The following is an 18753-nucleotide window of genomic DNA, read 5'->3' on the forward strand; positions in this document are numbered from 1 at the left end:
CTACCTATACCAAGTAGGTAGGTATACTTACTTTCTTTGGTTCTTTCTTGCCTACCTACCTAAGCATTACCACATGAGGTATTACCTACCTTTATCTAATCTAGGTTGGTACATAGTCTAGCTGACTTTCAAAAACATGTAAAGGTGACAAACTATCGATTTGCACAGACTCGTCGTATTTTAAAATCGATGCGATTACCAATTTAAAAAAAAAATTACTTAAAGGTACCTATTCGCAAAGGAAAATTTTAATTTACCTACCTATTATACGGAACCCTAGGTGTGCAACTCCGATTCTCACTTGACTGATTTTTATTATAATTTTAGGTATGTAGGACGCCTAGGTAAGTAGATATATATTATACGTTCTCATAGTTTCATTTACTTAGTGAAACTTGTAATGTACCAATGTACCTATCTACCATAGTATTTCTTATTAAATGTGTCATTCAAACAGGTGATAATCAGAATCAATTTTCACAGACACGTCTGATATAATCGATTCCAACTGATGCGATAATCAATTTGCCTCGCACATAGGTATTAAAAGTTGTCACGTTGTTATGAAGCAAACTTGGAAATAAAAGAAGTGGGTTTTTAATTTTCACAATTTTCTTTTCTACAAAAAATATATTAAATTCCTACCTACCTACTTAGGTAGGTACCTATACTATCGTAATTAATTATTTATAAAAGGCATATAGGTACCTATATTTTTACCACATGATCTACCATGGTCCCCTATAACTTCACTCGAGTAGAATTTTTGAAAATCCGCAAAGGGATAGAATTTCCAAAAATCCTGAAATACGTATCTATACCTATTTGTTCATATTTACCTACTTTGAGTAGTTACAAGCGGACATAGGAACGAAATACATACCGGTCAAACAAAATAACCCTCCTTTTGGTGTTCGCCGTCAGGTAAGAAAATAGGTAGGTAGATGCCTAGCTAATTTCTGGATGTATGAAAATTTATATGATGTAATATCGTTATAAATTTATTATGCTGTGACACGCTGCAGCTAAATTATTTAGAATAGCTGTTTGGTGGCCTCATACATTATCGTTTGCAATGTGTTTCGTACGTTTATTAGGTTTGGCTTGGAGTCTGTTAGATTTTCCCTGAATAGATGAAAATTGAAATGAAAGCTTGAGATATTTATGTGCTTGGCACAAAATGTTGGCTACAATAATAATTTCTAGGTCGTCGTCGTCGTCAACCGATAGGCTTCCACACCTAGACATATATCAAGTCTCTTATACCTACTTATTGGACTTCTCTTAAGTACGTGGGACGCCATTGATTTAAAATAACATACCTACACCAGAAAATCGTTGGTGAAAATCTATTTCATAGGTACCTACCAACGCATTGTCTGGTTTTCAATACACTCTCTAAAGAAATGTTAAGCGAATTTGCCCTACGGGGGGCGCTCCCGTGTAGACTGCCATCTTGGTCCCACTGCCCACAAAGGATTTTTGTATCGGTCAGACTACAACATAATGTGTACCTTCCTATAGGAACAGTCATATAAGATTTTACGCCGTACGGGAGGCATTAGGTACCTACTGTTTAGCAGTGTATGTACCTAATAGTAATACGGTATTTTACACAAACCGAGAAAAAAATCTGAAAATGTATAAACAAGATAGTATTAGCAGTAAGCCAATCGATAAATGTTAATTTCGTATTAAATTTTATAATAATTTTATTAATTATAATAATTTAAAGTTAAATTCGTAATAAGCCGTGTGGATTTAGAAAGTTTTGCTGGTGAATTAATATTTTAGGTACCAAACAATGAGTACTTCCCCTTAAAAGCTTGAAATAAAAAAATATTAAAAAAAACCGACTTCCAAAACCACTACAAGTAAAAAATATCTTTTGTTCCTACACGTGTATTGTATATGAAGTCAGGCGAGCATAATAACAGAAACTAGAAATCAAAGCGTAAAGCTCGCCCGCCTTCAACACCTATACCTACACGTGTAGAAACAAAAGTTATTTTTTACTTTATAGTGGTTTTGGAAGTCGGTTTTTTAATATTTTTTTATATAATATTATCTTTGGGTGGATATATGTAACAAAAAACTCAAAAAAATACATAAAGTAAAAAACAACAACAAAGAAACTAGGAAAAACTTGCGTTATTATTTAGTAGGTTACCTAACTTTTCAATTTAAGTATTGTACAATAGACATTTCGTAAAAGGGTATCCTTTGAACAGAATAGAATAGAGTTGATAGCATCAGTTTTCAATTGGACTGAACGTTTCCATTTCGATTCAACGACTGGCTATAAGGCTGGAATGGTTTAAATTTTAAATCTGCAATCTTATCAGATGAAATGGACAGTGGGATGTGGATAGTTTATCTGCACAAGTTCAGTTAAATGGCACAGGTTAGTTAATATCTAACTATGTATTGATAACTCCTTATTAACAGTAGGTATAGGTACCTACCTACTTACATACACGGTTCTACGAAAAGTACTTGTTGTAGGTACACCAGTATTTTACGATTGAGAATTAAAAGAATCGCTAGGTACGAGAAAATTATACCCAAACATAAATCAAAAAATAGAATGAGGCTGAAAAAGATAGCATTTGATTAACTAGATAGATGATGCCCGCGACTCAGTCCCCTTGGATATAGGTAGGATTATTAAATTTTTATTCCATAAGAATAGCGAGCAAACGAGCAAGCGGGTCACCTGGTGTTAAGTGATTATACCGCCACCCATAAGCATTTGCAGTACCATAGGAACCGCGAATGCGTTAGCGGCCTTTCAGGTATTTGTTGGTCCGCTCCTTCATGTACTAAAAATCCCGCGGGAACTAGACTACTACTAGATAAAAAATCTCCATTATTTTCAGCCAAATTGGTTCAGTAAGTGCGGCGTAAACAAATGTCCAAACATTCACATTTATTATATAAAAAATGTTTTGTGTACAAAATAAATGATTAATTATAACTGTGCAATGTCAACCGCTGTTATCTTTGTGAAAACAACTGCAAGAAAAAGAAGCAATTTAGTTGGCATGCGAGGCACTAAGTGAAAACGTGAATTACGCTGTAATAGCCAACATAAATAGCCACGTCCAAGCCAAGTTGGCGGAACTTTTTTACTCAAGCATTCCACCTACGTAGAGGGAGACTATCGCGAATTCCCAACAAAGGGAGGTGCCAAATGGGGGGTAGTCCGCAAATAAAATTGTCGCCGCAGAAGTTACGTCTTACGTAGGGTAACAATGTATCCGGAAAAATTCAGTTGTGTCCGAATTTTAAATACTTTGAATTAAATCACATTTGACCGTAAACAGTCTGAATGTGTTTTTATATTACTTTCTACCATGAGGTAGTTTTTTTAACACGAGCATGAATAGATTTTTGAACATCAACCCAAGACGTCAGTTGTACATTTATATAGCTGAATATTGGATCGGAATTTCTGTTTTCCTACTTTTTTTTTAACTGACCTAACGTTAGTAATTATGAGAAGTATTTAAGTCATAGTTCACCACACTGGTGAAGTGCGAATTGGAAGACTTCACACACCTTTGACAATTTTATGGGGAACTCTCAGGCATATGCATATGCAGGATCACAGTTTTACGATACTAAGGATAAAGAAAACGCGAATACCTACCTAGCTCTGAAAAGTTAGCTCTAACTTTTAAACGCGCTTTTCACCTAGAGGTGTAACGCGTGATTGTTTTTTGACATTTTGTTTTAAAAATAAGACAATAAGTAATTGACGTCCTTGAACCATCCTTAAATAGGCCTTTAATATGAGATAGATATAAGTAGTCAAAAATAAAACAATACGAAGGACGCCTATTCGGCCGGGAGTCTTCCTAGTGAGAATCTTGGTATCGCTAGTCGCACGTAGAGGTCATTGTGAATTCGGCACTGGTCGGGTGTCCCGCTACGCTGCCTTGAAGTTTGTTTCGACGATGTGGATTTATTTATAAATTATATTAGATGATGGCCGCGACTTCGTCCGCGCGGATTTAGGATTTTAAAAATACCGTGGGAACTCTTTGATTTTTCCGGGATCAAAAGTAGCCTATGTCCTTCCCCGGGATGCAAGCTATTTCTATACCAAATTTCATCAAAATCGGTTAAACGGATGGACCGTGAAAAGTTGGCAGACAGACAGACAAACAGACGGAGAGACAGACAGACATCGAATTTATAATATTAGCATGGATTATGAAATAATATGTTGGCGACGTGCTTTTGCCAACTGCAGTTGTGTTTGTGTGGTGCTAGCTTTATTAAGGGGGTATCTAGCTCTCTAATAACTTGTTAATTAGTTAACCAGCAATTTCCGGTACTTGTCTCTTAACATTCGCCGTTCTGCGTAGAACCTGCGTAGAACAATACCTTACGAAAGTAGATACGACACTAAGTACCTACTTAAGTAGGCACCAACTCTACCTACTCTTACTATCATAGTCTAATACCAATTGTAAGTAAATATAAAAATAAAAGATCGAACGTGATCAAATCTCATTGATTAAACTGATTTCTTATCCACTTCTAACTTATAAGAAAAGAAAAATATTGGGAAGTTTTTTTAAAAATTAGATCTTGAATTTGTTTTACCTAGAGAACTATCTAAAATAACTTGGGTAGGTATCAGTCCCGTGAAAAAAATGTTTTGTTGCTAACTTATTAGGTTCCTATAGTTAAGGTCAAGATCGTCATAGAAACTAGATAAGAACTTAGATTAATTCGCCCCAACCCCTTATCATTATCAAAAGAGTAGTGTTTAAAATGTCCAATTTAAACTGTACCGATAAAGGGGCGGCCATTTCAATTTTGGGCAGAATTCTAAATTGAAAGGCGCGATCGCCTCACAGCCACTTGCGAGCCTCCCGGGGCGATCCATCGAATTTATAGCGGCAATAAAATGGCATTAGAAAATAACGGCTATATAGACACCTCGTGATGGATATTCGAGAGTGAAAACATTATTTTTTAATTCGTTTTGCGCTATTTTACCCATATCAAATACTTACAGCACATATCAAAACATTAATATAGTAAAATAAACCGGTCAGTGCGAACCGAACTCGCACAGAAAGGGATCCGTATACCTTCGTAAAGAAATAGGAACTAACATTTTTTGTGATGTATCAAGAAATTCACGGTTTTCGGATTGTTCCCTTTAGATAGGTTACCTACCTACTTGTTATAAGATATTGCTACATGCCAAATTTCAATCAATGAGTCAATTATATTAATAAACTATTTTACCCATATCAAATACTTACAGCACATATCAAAACATTAATATAGTAAAATAAACCGGTCAGTGCGAACCGGACTCGCACAGAAAGGGATCCGTATACCTTCGTAAAGAAATAGGAACTAACATTTTTTGTGATGTATCAAGAAATTCACGGTTTTCGGATTGTTCCCTTTAGATAGGTTACCTACCTACTTGTTATAAGATATTGCTACATGCCAAATTTCAATCAATGAGTCAATTATATTAATAAATTGATTAAATTCAATAATATAGTACGAAAACATAGTGACAAAATCGGGAACCCTTAGCTGGAAGCTTCTAAACTCCCAAAGTATCATGTCAAATTAAGTAATCGTGGTGTAATTGAGCCGGCGATCAGAACAAGGGCGGCTCATCAATCAACCTACCCCACTACTGCGTAAATAACTACTCCAATTCACAAGTAAAAGCGTATTACACTTCTTACTATATTTATAAGTGGGAGTTTTGAAGCTTAATTCCCGATAGGAGAAATAGTGGAATTTAGAATTTCTAATTTTTTTTTGGTATAATCTGGTGAGGCTAGTTACATCCCTACTGGCAGTGACGTGCCAATAAGCGATTTAGCGTTTTGGTACAATACAGGGTATTGTTTCAATTAAACTGCCACACTGCTTTAAGGTTAGTCCGCTTCTAACTTCATCGTTAACCACGTGACATCACAGTCAAGAGCTAACTTATAATCTATTTATTAAAAAACTATGCAATTGAATATATTGAAAATGCTCTGTAAGAGACGATATAATAAAAAGGCGTGAACATATATTATTATTATACAATATTATGATTGACATTCCTATTTTTCTATTCTGGCTTCGAATTGTGTATTTTAAGATGCATTAAATAAAATTCAATAGAGTTGTAATATATCGATTGCTAAAGGACGCTGGTGTTGCTAAAAAAATGCAAAAAAAAAACATGCATGACACTAATTATTTTTTGTACTTTATTGCCCACTGTTTAACTGGTAAAATATAACAGTAAACCGCTTCTATCTCATAACTTAGACCTGATGTTTCCGGGTTAAAGCCAACTTACAGTGTTATCCTCACTTCTGTTTTAGTGAGGAAATCCCGCTAATGTGTTTTAAGATTAGATGGTGAGACGATGTTTATTGTAAGGGAAGTAAGGGTAGACCACAACGTAAAGATCTCCTACCAAAATATTCGGGTATCCCCAGATAGTAATAATAAATAATAAATATTTTTTATTCAAGTAAACTTTCACAGGTTAGGTAGGTTTCACAGGATAGGTATACCTACCTATTTTTTTGTAGCAAATCACTGGCAACCTCGAATTGAGAGCATTTAATATGATAAATACAGAAGTAAACATGTAATAATGTTTACTATAAGCTGTGATAGCCTAGTAGTTTAGACGTTCGCATCTTACTTGAGCGATTGGTGGTTCAATCCCGGGCACGCACACGCGTTTTGAACAATAAAATATTACTTGCTTTAACGGTAAAGTAAAATATCGCACGCATTACGCACATAGCTCCGAAAAGTTATACGTGTGTGCCCTGGATCGAGCCCCCGACCCTCCGATCAGGAGGCCGATGTCTTAACCACTAGGCTACCACTGCTTTTTATTAGTACTTATTAATAGGTACCTTTTTAAAATTAACTATGCTTCGCTATCGTATCGCTACTACGATACATTCAATACACATATTCTTTAGTTATACAAGTACATACATTTTCGTAGTCCTTTAAAATCTCTGCCCCTACTAGCATTCGAGTGAAGTCAATAACAAACAAAGTTACCTCGCTTTGCCTCGCACAATGGACCTTCGCAAATTACACGTCAGGGCAGCAATTACGAGCTCTAACAACAGATACATTTGTATGACAATGATCGGAGTTTTTTTTTTTGCGAAACACGATACTGTTAGCTTTTGGGTACGGTGTGAGAGAATGTCGAGAAAATTGGTCGGTAAAATAAATGATTTGAGTAAAATATTGTTGTTATGTCATTTCATGTTGATTCCTTATTAATTATATTGGTACAATTTATATTGCTTCCAATATAAGTAGGTAAGTTACGCACTACAGACGGAAACGTTTAAGTGCGGAAACCAGTAAGAGCAACACACCATCTTCTCGTTATTTGTTTTCATGAATATAACGCGTAAAATGTAACTCCTCACGCGCCATTTTAACTTTTTGTATCAAATTTCATGTCAAAAGTACGATTTTAGTCCTTATTTTAAAGGTGTGTACCGTACTTTTGACATGACAGTTGACCCATAAAGTTAAAATAGCGCGTGAAAGGTAATTTTGTATGGACTACTTTATATTATTTTGTTTTCAAAAACACCAATATTAACCGCGATTTACCTATATCGTATCGTAATTCGTAACGTGTACCTACCTAGGTACGTTTTCTTTATGACACCCCCACTAAGAAAGGATTTTGAGATAGGTATTCCAACAAGATCTTGTGAAACCCTAAATCACAGTCTACGTGGATTTAGGTTTGTCTACAAAGTCGCGGGGCGAAGCTAGTTTCATATATAGGTAGAGTATAGCACACAGTAAATAGAAAAGAATACAAAGCAGATGGAACCAGTTCCCGATCAATTGCGAGTCACCTCAGAAGCCTCCCGCTGGCCGATTTAATTCGCGCCTTGACAAAAACCCTTTGACGTGTTCGCGGGTGACAGATCGCAGTCGGGCGCCTTTCGCGCCGTTGACGTCCCTATTATCACTCAAACGGATTTGACAACTTTTAAGAGCGCGCACTGCATCCGATCCGAATTCATGAAAATACCGTTCCGAAGTAGTCATAGAACTAAGTAGGGACCTACCTACCTATTTGTATGGTAGTGAACCCTACGCACTAGATCCGATTTTCGTCATTCGATTTCTCTCCGTCACCCGAATTTCAAATTCGGACCGATGCAATATTGTAGCCGTAGTATCTACTGTTTGTACGAACGCTTTCGCATTATTTCGGACTTTCGGAGCTTGGATTTGGTTCAGAGATTATATTAGTGTGTAAGCAATATCAAAATTCATTTCATTTCACGGATTCAGATCGGATGCAGTGCGTAACCGCTCTTTGTACTAGGTTATAGTAGCTACGAGATTTTTAATATTCGAAAACGAAATTCAACGTTGAGGATCCCCATAATTATCAACCCATCGCCGGCCCACTACTGAGAATAGACTGACTCTCAGAATGAGAAGGGTAGGCCATAGACCATAGTCCACCACGCTGACCAGGGTTCATGACTTATTTTTAACAAAAATAAATTTTTATTTAATTTCAGAACAATTACTTTAGAGTTAGACGGTGTTCTTTTCCATAAACTTTGTAGGCAAGTTCAAAATCTTTATCATAATTATAAAGAAAAATGTAGATACCTATTGGACGGGACAGTTCGAGATGGCAATCGGGGAGGTAACGCCCCGCACACCGGCACAACCCCCGCGCTAATCCGGTGCGGGAGAGCGCGGGTGACGTGCGTGTGTGCGGGGCATCCCCCCGCCTCATAACCCGATTGCCATATAAATCTGTCATGAACTATACCTACATTTACGAATAAGCCCCGATAAAAAGATTCACCTATAACCTGGAAATGAGATAATATAATGCGATATCAATAAAAGGCGCGGGACACTAATTTGTTAATTTAGTATTAATTGATACGAATCGGTTGCACAATACTTATACTTGTTCTAGGAAGTTGTTAGGAAGTGAGGGTGGGGTCAGGCGGACGAACTATCAGTTCTGAGAGGCGGGCGGAAGGTCATCTAACAGTGTTGACAGATAACTTTATCTAGCCGATAGACAGTGTAACTATGTTGCAGTATTTAAATGAAGCTTTTGTGGTTATAGTATGGATTATGTTGCGTAGGTCATGTTATAAGTAGGTACCTACCTAAATCCTAAGTATTTTTATATGTTATGCGATTCTTAGCTTATACTCGCGACTTACTCTGCCAGGACTACACAAATTTTACCCCCTAATCGGTAGAATTTTCAAAAATCCTTTCTTGACTAGCTTTATTACCTATCTGCATGCCAAATTTCAGCCCGATCCGTCCAGTGATTTGAGCTGTGCGTTGATAGATCAGTCAGTCAGTCAGTCAGTCAACTTTTTCTTTTATGTACCTATATATATAGAAGATGTAAACCTATGTGTGAATCTCAATTCCAAGTAAGTTACGTAATGTTTATAAAATTTTAACACGAAATAACATCAATCAATCATAAATCGAATTCGATAGAAACAAAGAGGGTCGAAATTTCATCTGTCACCCTACTTTGATAAAATAATTACCTCCTCGGTAAAATATTGGCAGACTTTCCCTTCCCTCCACTGATCTCTACCAATACAAGTGCCTACGCTGGACCCGTTTGGAAGTAACTTGATTTTCGCCATTTTGGCGCTGATAGAAGCAATGAGCGTCATTTTATATAACATTTAGATGACATTTCGGCTTTGTAGAGCGTTGCCTTTGTCACTCATACCTACTTATATGACGTTTTGTCTGTCTAAATGACAGCTCTACAAATCCGCAATCTCCTTGTAAAGGTCGATGTACATTATTTCCTGCCGTGTACTGTACCTACTCTTAATTGAATATTAGTGATGAGACACCTGTCAACATAATGTCAACATAAACACAATTTAACACGAAGTATAATATATTTTAATTCCCAGTAGGTATAGTACGCGACAGATGGCAATCGGAAAAGGGAACGCCCGCACACCCGCACATCCCCCGCGCTAACCTGGTTTAGTCCCTTCGCCTCATACCCCGATTGCCATATATCGACCTGTCGCGGACTATAGGTACTCTCGGAGGGGCACTTCGAATCAGCACCAAAAGTATTTCTCATTTTGTATGGCACACCTCTTCCAGCGTACTGGTATTACCTATATCAATTTCAGTGCTGGCGGACTTTCCCTTCCGTCCTGTGCTTCCGTCGCATCTCGCTCCCGCGAGCCACAACTGTCGATGTCACCTTAATTTACGACCTAGAATTATAAATTTCCCATCTCCCAACACCGAAAATGTGAACTCTATTGCTTATGTATTAAGACAATTTAAAAAATTCTTCAATATTTATATTAAGGGAAAAGATGGATATTTCTTCTTGTAAATGTATTTCAGTTCACAAAAGCAAAATATATACCTACCTATAGGTATGTCTGTTGCAATTGTGTTTTGCATTTGTGTATTATAACGTTCATAAATGCAAGACACAAGAGCTGACTGTAGGTACTCATAGGACTTCTGAATAACCTGTGCTCTTTGATTTTGCGGGACAAAAAGTAGCCTATACCTATGTCAATTTTAAAAAAACACTTTAAACCTTGCTCCGTTGCGACGTGATTGAAGGACAAACTAATAAACCAACAAACGAACACACTTTCGCATTTATAATATGGGTAGTGATTATAGTGTACTGCAACTATCCAGTTTCCCGTAATTAAAATTGTTTGTTAAAGTGAAAAAGATAAAATTGATAATTAGGCACCAACAGTAGTTACTTAACGATGTTTTTACGTTGTTCCATAACAAATAGCACTAAACTGTTTCCTTGTGGGTGACCTCTGACACCAGATACTCGTGTATTCCCGTTAATTAATTTTAACTGGCTATTGTTATCAATTTAACGTCATTTTTATTACGGTTAAATTTAACTTTAATAGGACGATGCTATTGACGGATAGCAACTGTTTATGAGTTTTGTTTATTTAAATCAAACGACAATCCTATAGAAAAGTTTGATGTAGGATTTTACTTTCGCTCGAAAATACATTGAAATAAACTTTATGAATAAATTATGAGTTATATTAACGTTTGCTACATTTTATTGATTTATTTATTTTTTTGATCATAAGATACTTATAATTCTGCTGTGATAGACTAGTAACTAGGACGTCCGCCTCCTAATCGGAGGTCGGGGGTTCAATCCCGGGTACACACCTCTAACTTTTGGAGTTATGTGCGTTTTTAAGTAAATAAAATATCACTTGCCCTAACGGTGAAACCTGCATACCTGAGAGTTCTCTATAATGTTCTCAAAGGTGTGTGAAGTCTACTAATTCGTACTTGGTAGACTATGGCCATTAATGAACGCCGGTGATGGGTTGATGATAATAATAACAAAATTAAATTGCTGTTACGAGAACAACAATTTTTTTAAATGACAGTAGAAGTATGAATCAAGGGCGCGACGCCGCTCCGTGTTTCAGTTCAGAGCACAAAGATATGATTAAACTGCCAGAGACCGGGTTTATTTATAAAATAAAAATTATTTGACGAGGGTTTGCCATTAATTTCGGCGACAATGTGATAAATAATGAGAGAGGTGTAATGCGGGGGCGGCATCCCTCTAAAATGTCACTTTGATGGCCTGGTTTGGAAGTTTTGACGCGTCACATACTAATTTTCTTTCTGTCGCCTAGCCTCGACAATTTTCAATAAGTCACTTTTTATGGTGATATTTTCAATTTCGAAGTTTTATAAGCTTGTAAGAGTTTGGGAATACTCGTATGTGAGAGACAGAGGGTAGTGTCACAAAATAACAAGGGTAGTAATTAGTGGTAGGTTGAGTATAGCTGTAGGTATAGTAAGTACTTGTGCACCATGCTATTCCCAAGCTGTGTACCAATAACTAAACAAAAATTAGAGAGATGATACAGTCGAAGTTGGTAAATGGCTATTTGGGAAGTAGGTAAGTATATAGCACTTTTTTGAACCCGTAGGTAGGTACCTAATCGATTTCTACGCAGCACAGACCACCAAGCCTAACTAGTCTGTGCTACACGGTATCGTACCGGAACGCGAAATCGCTTGAGGCAGTGTCATTTGAGCTGCTGCGAGTCGAAGCAGTATCTCTGCCTCTACTGGATATAAGTCTATGAGTGCGCATGAATATGTATGTATGGGTATAAGACAATATTAAATTGATCATTTATAATGCCACAATCACAGTTATTACTTATTAGATAGATACCTACCACATATTATTATGTAAACAAACAAGCATTCTAGACTATATAGATTATAGATTCAATATTACTCTACCTACATACTGACTATAATAGAACTCAAGGTTTGAGATCTAAATAGGAAATAGGTATACTTAGGTAAACAATTCCTATGTACCTACTCGTATTGACAAGGCTAGTGTGAATGCACAAACCGATAGTGGCTACCAATAATTTAATTAAGAGCCGCCAACATTGCTGACACATCAATTGTGTATCAAAGAGCGTCAGTTACAGGCATTTAATGGAATAACCGGACGTTAATTACTAACCTGTACTGACCGGAAATGGATTTAATAATAATTATATTTTGTTATTATACATATCTCACACCCGGCTTTACTCACGTGTTTAGTCGACGCTAGCGGCTAGCCCGACTAGTGTCGAACCTTTCGGGGTCATTTTTCACAGGGATTCGGTTCGCGCACGCGTCACGCGAGTAAAGCCGGATGTGAGATATGTATAATGGAAACAACTCACGTCAGTATAAATGCTAAAATTATATGTCATATTAACTAAATTCTGTAAAAAAAAATAAGTAAACATCTTCATCTCTTTTAGGTATTATGAAACTGTACCTAGCCTACTAAGTACTGCAACAACAAAGTACCTATAAGTTTATTTGTTGATTTAATCAAATACGTCTCAGAAAATACTTCGTTTTTTTGCTGGTCGCAAAGTTAACCCTAGAATACAATCTGACTCTGGGCTTTTAGATAAAAGCCCAATGTAATCAATCCTGGGTTAAATAATATGTACAGACTAGTACGTATAAAACAGTTAGGTAAAAAAATATTGCAGTTATAAAACAATCAACGTATACCTACCTATCTGAATTCATAAGCCAGTAAGTAAAACAGAACAGATATTGCCTGCACATTGGGGGCAGTAAATCAAATTTAAATTCCACTTGGATTCATGGCAGCGCGGCGCGTGATCCGTGAAAAATTGCTTATTTTTAAAATGCTATTTTTCTGTCGCTCCCTTCATTTCGAACTGTATCAGTGTACAAAAAATGCAGTTCATGCGATTCAAAAATCGCGGCTTTGTTTTAACAAACAAAATAATTGATTAATTAGGTACAAATCTTATAACGTGTTTTGGAATACCGCGTACAGTACGCGGCAGAAAATAATGTAACCTTTAGAAAGAGATAGCGGATTTGTAGAGCATTGTCTTTGTCGTTGAGACTGACAAAACGTCATAAGGGTATGAGTGACAGAGACAACTCTCTACAAAACCGAAATGTCATTCACACTAAAGGCTGATGTACATTATTTTCTGCTGCGAATTGTACCAGCAAGTGTAATGACCTTCGACCCGCTGGACTAACGATCTTAAGAAGATAGCGGGAAGTGGGTGGATGATGATGTGGTGGTACGCTCTCGGGAAGGCCTATGTCTAGCAGTGGACGCAAACAGGCTGATTGATTGATTGAAATCTTAAAAACGTATTCCCGCAATGTCGTCCGTTTGATACCCACGGACTAGAGAAATAATACCCGTATCCAATAATGTCCAACTATGCAATGCAAGGTAAAGTCCGTAAAAAAATTACTTCTCATGCGCCATTTTAACTCTATGGGTAAACTGTCATGTCAAAAGTGCGGTTTACCTTTAAACTAAGGACTAAAATCGTACTTTTGACATAAAATTTAACACAAATAGTTAAAATGGCGCGTCAGGAGCCATTTTTACGCATTATACCTACCACCTTTGCTATAATAGGTATAACATAATTGACAGTATTCAGTAGGTAAGTAGTTTAAGGGTTAATCTCTCTACCAAATACTCTTCTTATTTATTAGTCGTCTAATTTATCATAATAAAATAATAATTTCAATTCTTATTTTTATCTAATCTCGGTAGGCAGATATGCAATTAAGTCCACGCACCTGGCAAATACGTATTATTGAATCATTTTTAAATGGCATTTCCTGCCAAATTGATAAGAAACTTTTAATATTAGGTATCATGACTAAAAAATCCTTGAATCCTACTAAATTCAATTTTCTTTCTTTTATTTTTTCTTCGCAAACTACCAATATGCACTTACCATAATCATGTAGAGGTTTACAACTATATTATAATAGGTATACTTACATTATATGTAGATTCAGAATGCAAAAATATATATTAATATATTTTTGCATTCTGAATCTACATACAAAATTGTACCGTTTTATATGAAAAAACTGTGTCCATATCATGTGAAGCTCATCACGTTTTTAATAAAATCCGTTCGAAACCTACACTACTGGAGGTTATCCCTATTTATAAAACGAAATTGTTATTTATTAATGTCTACACTAGCTTACGCTTGCGACTTCACAAATTTCAATAAATAATCTCTGCCTTACCTACCTACTTATGGATTCCATCAAGTGCGAGCCGCAGCTCGACAGAAGAGTTCCGGATCTTGACAATACCTAACAACAAAACATGACTGTCCTGTCAAAAAAAGGCAATAATGACGCCCATACAGTCGCCATATTGATTTTGTCGCTCAGGGGGATGTAACGGATTATACCTACATCCAAATCTGTACAGGCATTAAAAAGTTATGGTGGAAATAAGCTGGAATAAAATGGAAGGAAATTGCAAGAACTCACAACCATATAAGTACATACACGAACCCTGGAAACTACAGGACGGATCGGATTTTGATCGAGCTGAAATTTGGCATGCAGATAGCTATTATGACGTAGACATTCGCTGAGAAAGGATTTTTGAAAATTCAAGTATGTTGTATAGAAGCAGGCGTTTTGCGGAAGTCCATGATATACAATGAACCAAAAGCTTAATTTGCTGTAATCCGCTGAAACAGGTCGAATCTGTATGATTTAAACACACAAATCCTAACGGGGCGAAACGTGCGTCGAGTGTGTTTTAGTATTTGTGTGTTTAAATCATACAGATTCGACCTGTTTTAGCGGATTTCAGCAAATTAAGCTTTTGGTTCATTGTATAAAATTCAAGTAGATAAAATAGAGATTTGAAATTTTTGTACTCTACGAGGATAAAGTCACGGGCGTAAACTAGTTTCTTATAAATAATGTACTGCCGCTCCAGTCTAACTCATATTATAGTTTTCATCATCTGCCGTCAAATTATCGTAATTATAAACCACGGGCCCACTCGAAACCTCTCAGGTTGCTGTCCAAATATACGTTAGGGTCCGTTACGATTCTTACAGTCAAAAGAATTCCATCCAGAGTCGAGCCCCATATCTATTCTTTCCTACCCCTACCTCAAGATAACTTTACTTCAAACAAAAAATAATCTTATTGTAATGGAACAAGATTCGTTTTAATATTGACTGATTGCGGTGATATTATTGAAAGTCGAGTGTCTAGCAAAGAAAATCGTCGATAAACAAAGGTATAGTTAAATTAATGCCCTACATCCTTGCTCTGTATCCGTATAAACAGGATGCTCTAATAAATATTTAACTGTAATTAGATATTTTTATTGGTAGGCCCTCGTGCGAGGCTGGGATGGGTCACCTAATCTTCTTCTCTATAAAATATATAAAAGGAAAAGCTGATTGACTGACTGACTGATCTGTCAACGCACTGCTCAAACTACTGTAAGGATCGGGCTTAAATTTGACATACAGATAGTTATGACATATGACTCAGACGTGTGCTAAGAAAGGATTTTTGAAAATTCAACCCCTGCGGGATAAAATAGGGGTTTGAAATTAGTGTGAACCCCTTTAGGAAATGAATTTTTAAAAATCCTTTCTTAGCGGACGTCATTATAGCTATCGATAGTTGATAGATCAGTCAGTCAGTCAGTTAGCTTTTCCTTTTCTATAATAGATGTCTATTCAAATCCAGAACACCATTTACATCGCAAAACAATACATAAACTTGATAAAGTCCTTGAAATTATAAAGGCAGACATTTGTGCTAAGTCGCGGCCGGGAATCGAATCCACTTTCACGTCAATTGTTCCTACCCCTGGGCTAGGACAAAGGATGTCCTGATAAAAATCATATTCGATAACAGTTCATTTGCTAAGTTCGTTTATTTCATGCGAAAGCTTGAGAACCTTGTATTGGACTTTATTTATTTATTTTCGTTGATATTTAGATGCCTGTAGGTAAGTTTATTCGCAAAATTCTTTACAAAGTATGTATATTAAGTAGTAGGTACGTACCTACCTGTTTTTCTTAAAATCTTTATAGAAAGGAAAGTACTTAACCAATTATGAAAAATAGTGGAAATACAAAATACTCATTTTAAAGATCCAAAATCTTCATTATTTCATATTGGGACAATTTTCCTTTCTTAGTTTCACTGTTCAATCTATGTCAGGAAGACATCAAGAATATTTTTTTTTTTATTTCTCTGACTCTCTAAGATAGTATTATTTAGTATAAATTAATTATAATTTTATATAATTAGGTACAAGAGTTATCTATATGAGTCAGCAGAGGGTTTTATTATATTATACATACCTACTTACTATATTACGTTAATAAAGTACAATTAATCTAATTTCAAACCGAAACGGAACAAACCGTTAACCCACAATTTTACGCAAAGCCAGACACAAAGGGATACCTACGCTGTATTTTTTACCCTTTCGCTCCGTTTTTTCGTCCCAATTTTTTCTGGGTAAAAACTCCGTATTTGTAAGTTTTTTTGAGGTTTTTTATGTAAAATTTGTGCATGCTTTGGTGACAAATTTCGCACGGTTCGTTACAAACAATCGGGTGTCAGAGTTTATTTGAATGCAATCCTAATTTCGGTTTACTAACCCTTCAGATGGCTTTGACAACGGCGTTATCTCTAAAAAATGTCTTCTACCTGTCTTTATAAAGATGTCAAAGGGGTTGATTAAGGGTTAGCACCTTCCTTGACCTCTGACACAAGGGTTGATTTTTTTGTGGAATGTGTGAATCTTAGAAGATAAGCCTAATCAACTGCTCTTGTTACATTGAATAGAAAAATTTCTGTGATATTTTTTTTCAAATTAATCAAAAATTTATTACTTGCCCTCAACGATATATTATTTGTGTCAAATGTTAAATTTCTAAAAAAAAAAATTTTTTTTTAAAAATCGAAAATATTTTGTTGGTGGGCTTTACAGAGTCAGAGTGGACGGATAAGGAAAAGGAGCAAGAGATAGACGTTACTTTTTCATACTATAGTAAAAGTAGATTAACGTAGGCTACTTTTTAGGATATAGGCTAAAATCAAATCTTTCTTACAGGATTTCAATACCTTACCAGGCAAACGAAATCGTAGGCCTCATATTCCAGTATGATAAATAAATATAAAATATGAAAGGATACCAATAAAGCTTGTAAACTAAGGTTTTAACGCCCGTTTTCATTTGTAAAATGGGGTAGTTTTCATTTATCTAAAGTCTTGCACAAAAATATTCAGCAATAAAATATGTATATATTTTTAACTGAACTTGAATCATTCTTTTAATTTGAAATTGGTACAAGGACAAGAATTCCGTGCTCATACATTGAATGAGCAAACAACATAGATATTACATGCACTAATTGTAAGAACACCCACTGTGACCCATAGGTGTTCCATTTAACATTTTTGATTGAACCACGCAAAACATAATCAACTTTATTTTTTATTTTCTTAGAGTTTAATCTTGAGTTTTATGGTAGACAATAAACGGTATAGCCACAGGGCGTATCTGTTTTGTCAAACTAGTCATGTGAATAATTCTGTCCAAATCCTTTTAGTGATTATCATTTAAATGACAATAAAAGTCAAGATGTAAGGGGATTTAACAAAGAACTGAGCATAACAATCTTTTGTACATGGTAGAGCTATTGTTTGTGAACATATTTATAACTCTATCGACCCTAAGCACTGAATGTAGGTATATTTCTTCTTAACTAAGTATATTGCTGACTCAGTATCAAAATAATGAAGAATTGAAACTCTTCCTTGGTACTGTATATATAAACATAGATACTAAAGACGCCGTGATTGCGCCTGAGTCATATACATATACATAATATTATATAGCCAATGTCCATCTGGAATAATGTACTAAATGATGAAAGATTTTTTCAAATAGGTGCAATGGTTCCGGAAAATACTCTCATACACAAATTCACAAAATTCTATTTTTTGTAAAAAGATGTAACTGAACTACCACTGGAACTTAATTCTTGCTGAAATCCGAAGATTATTGCAATCTAATATTTATAATGTCTTCGAAAAATCATTAAAAATCCTACATACTTAGCAATAACATATTATCATAAATTATTATCTAACTATATATATGATGCTAATTTTATTTGTAGTGCTAATCACAAGCTTGTTATGAGTTAGGTAGGTACAATGTAGATTATGTAAATGCAATTACTAAAGATACTACAAAGTTAGCTGAGAAAAGATTACATAAGTCGTACACAAGGAAACCTTTGCTTTCACTCCCACTTATTCTCG

The 18753-nt window shown here is 35.7% G+C and overlaps 1 protein-coding gene across 2 annotated transcripts in view; it reads right to left on the reverse strand.

The window, feature by feature from the left end:
• Window positions 1-18753, reverse strand: part of LOC117991333 (transcription factor hamlet-like) — a 135869-nt gene that overhangs the window by 59161 nt on the left and 57955 nt on the right. The window lies entirely within an intron of this gene.

This window comes from Maniola hyperantus, chromosome 19, assembly GCF_902806685.2.
Source record: "Maniola hyperantus chromosome 19, iAphHyp1.2, whole genome shotgun sequence".
Lineage (NCBI taxonomy): Eukaryota > Metazoa > Arthropoda > Insecta > Lepidoptera > Nymphalidae > Maniola > Maniola hyperantus.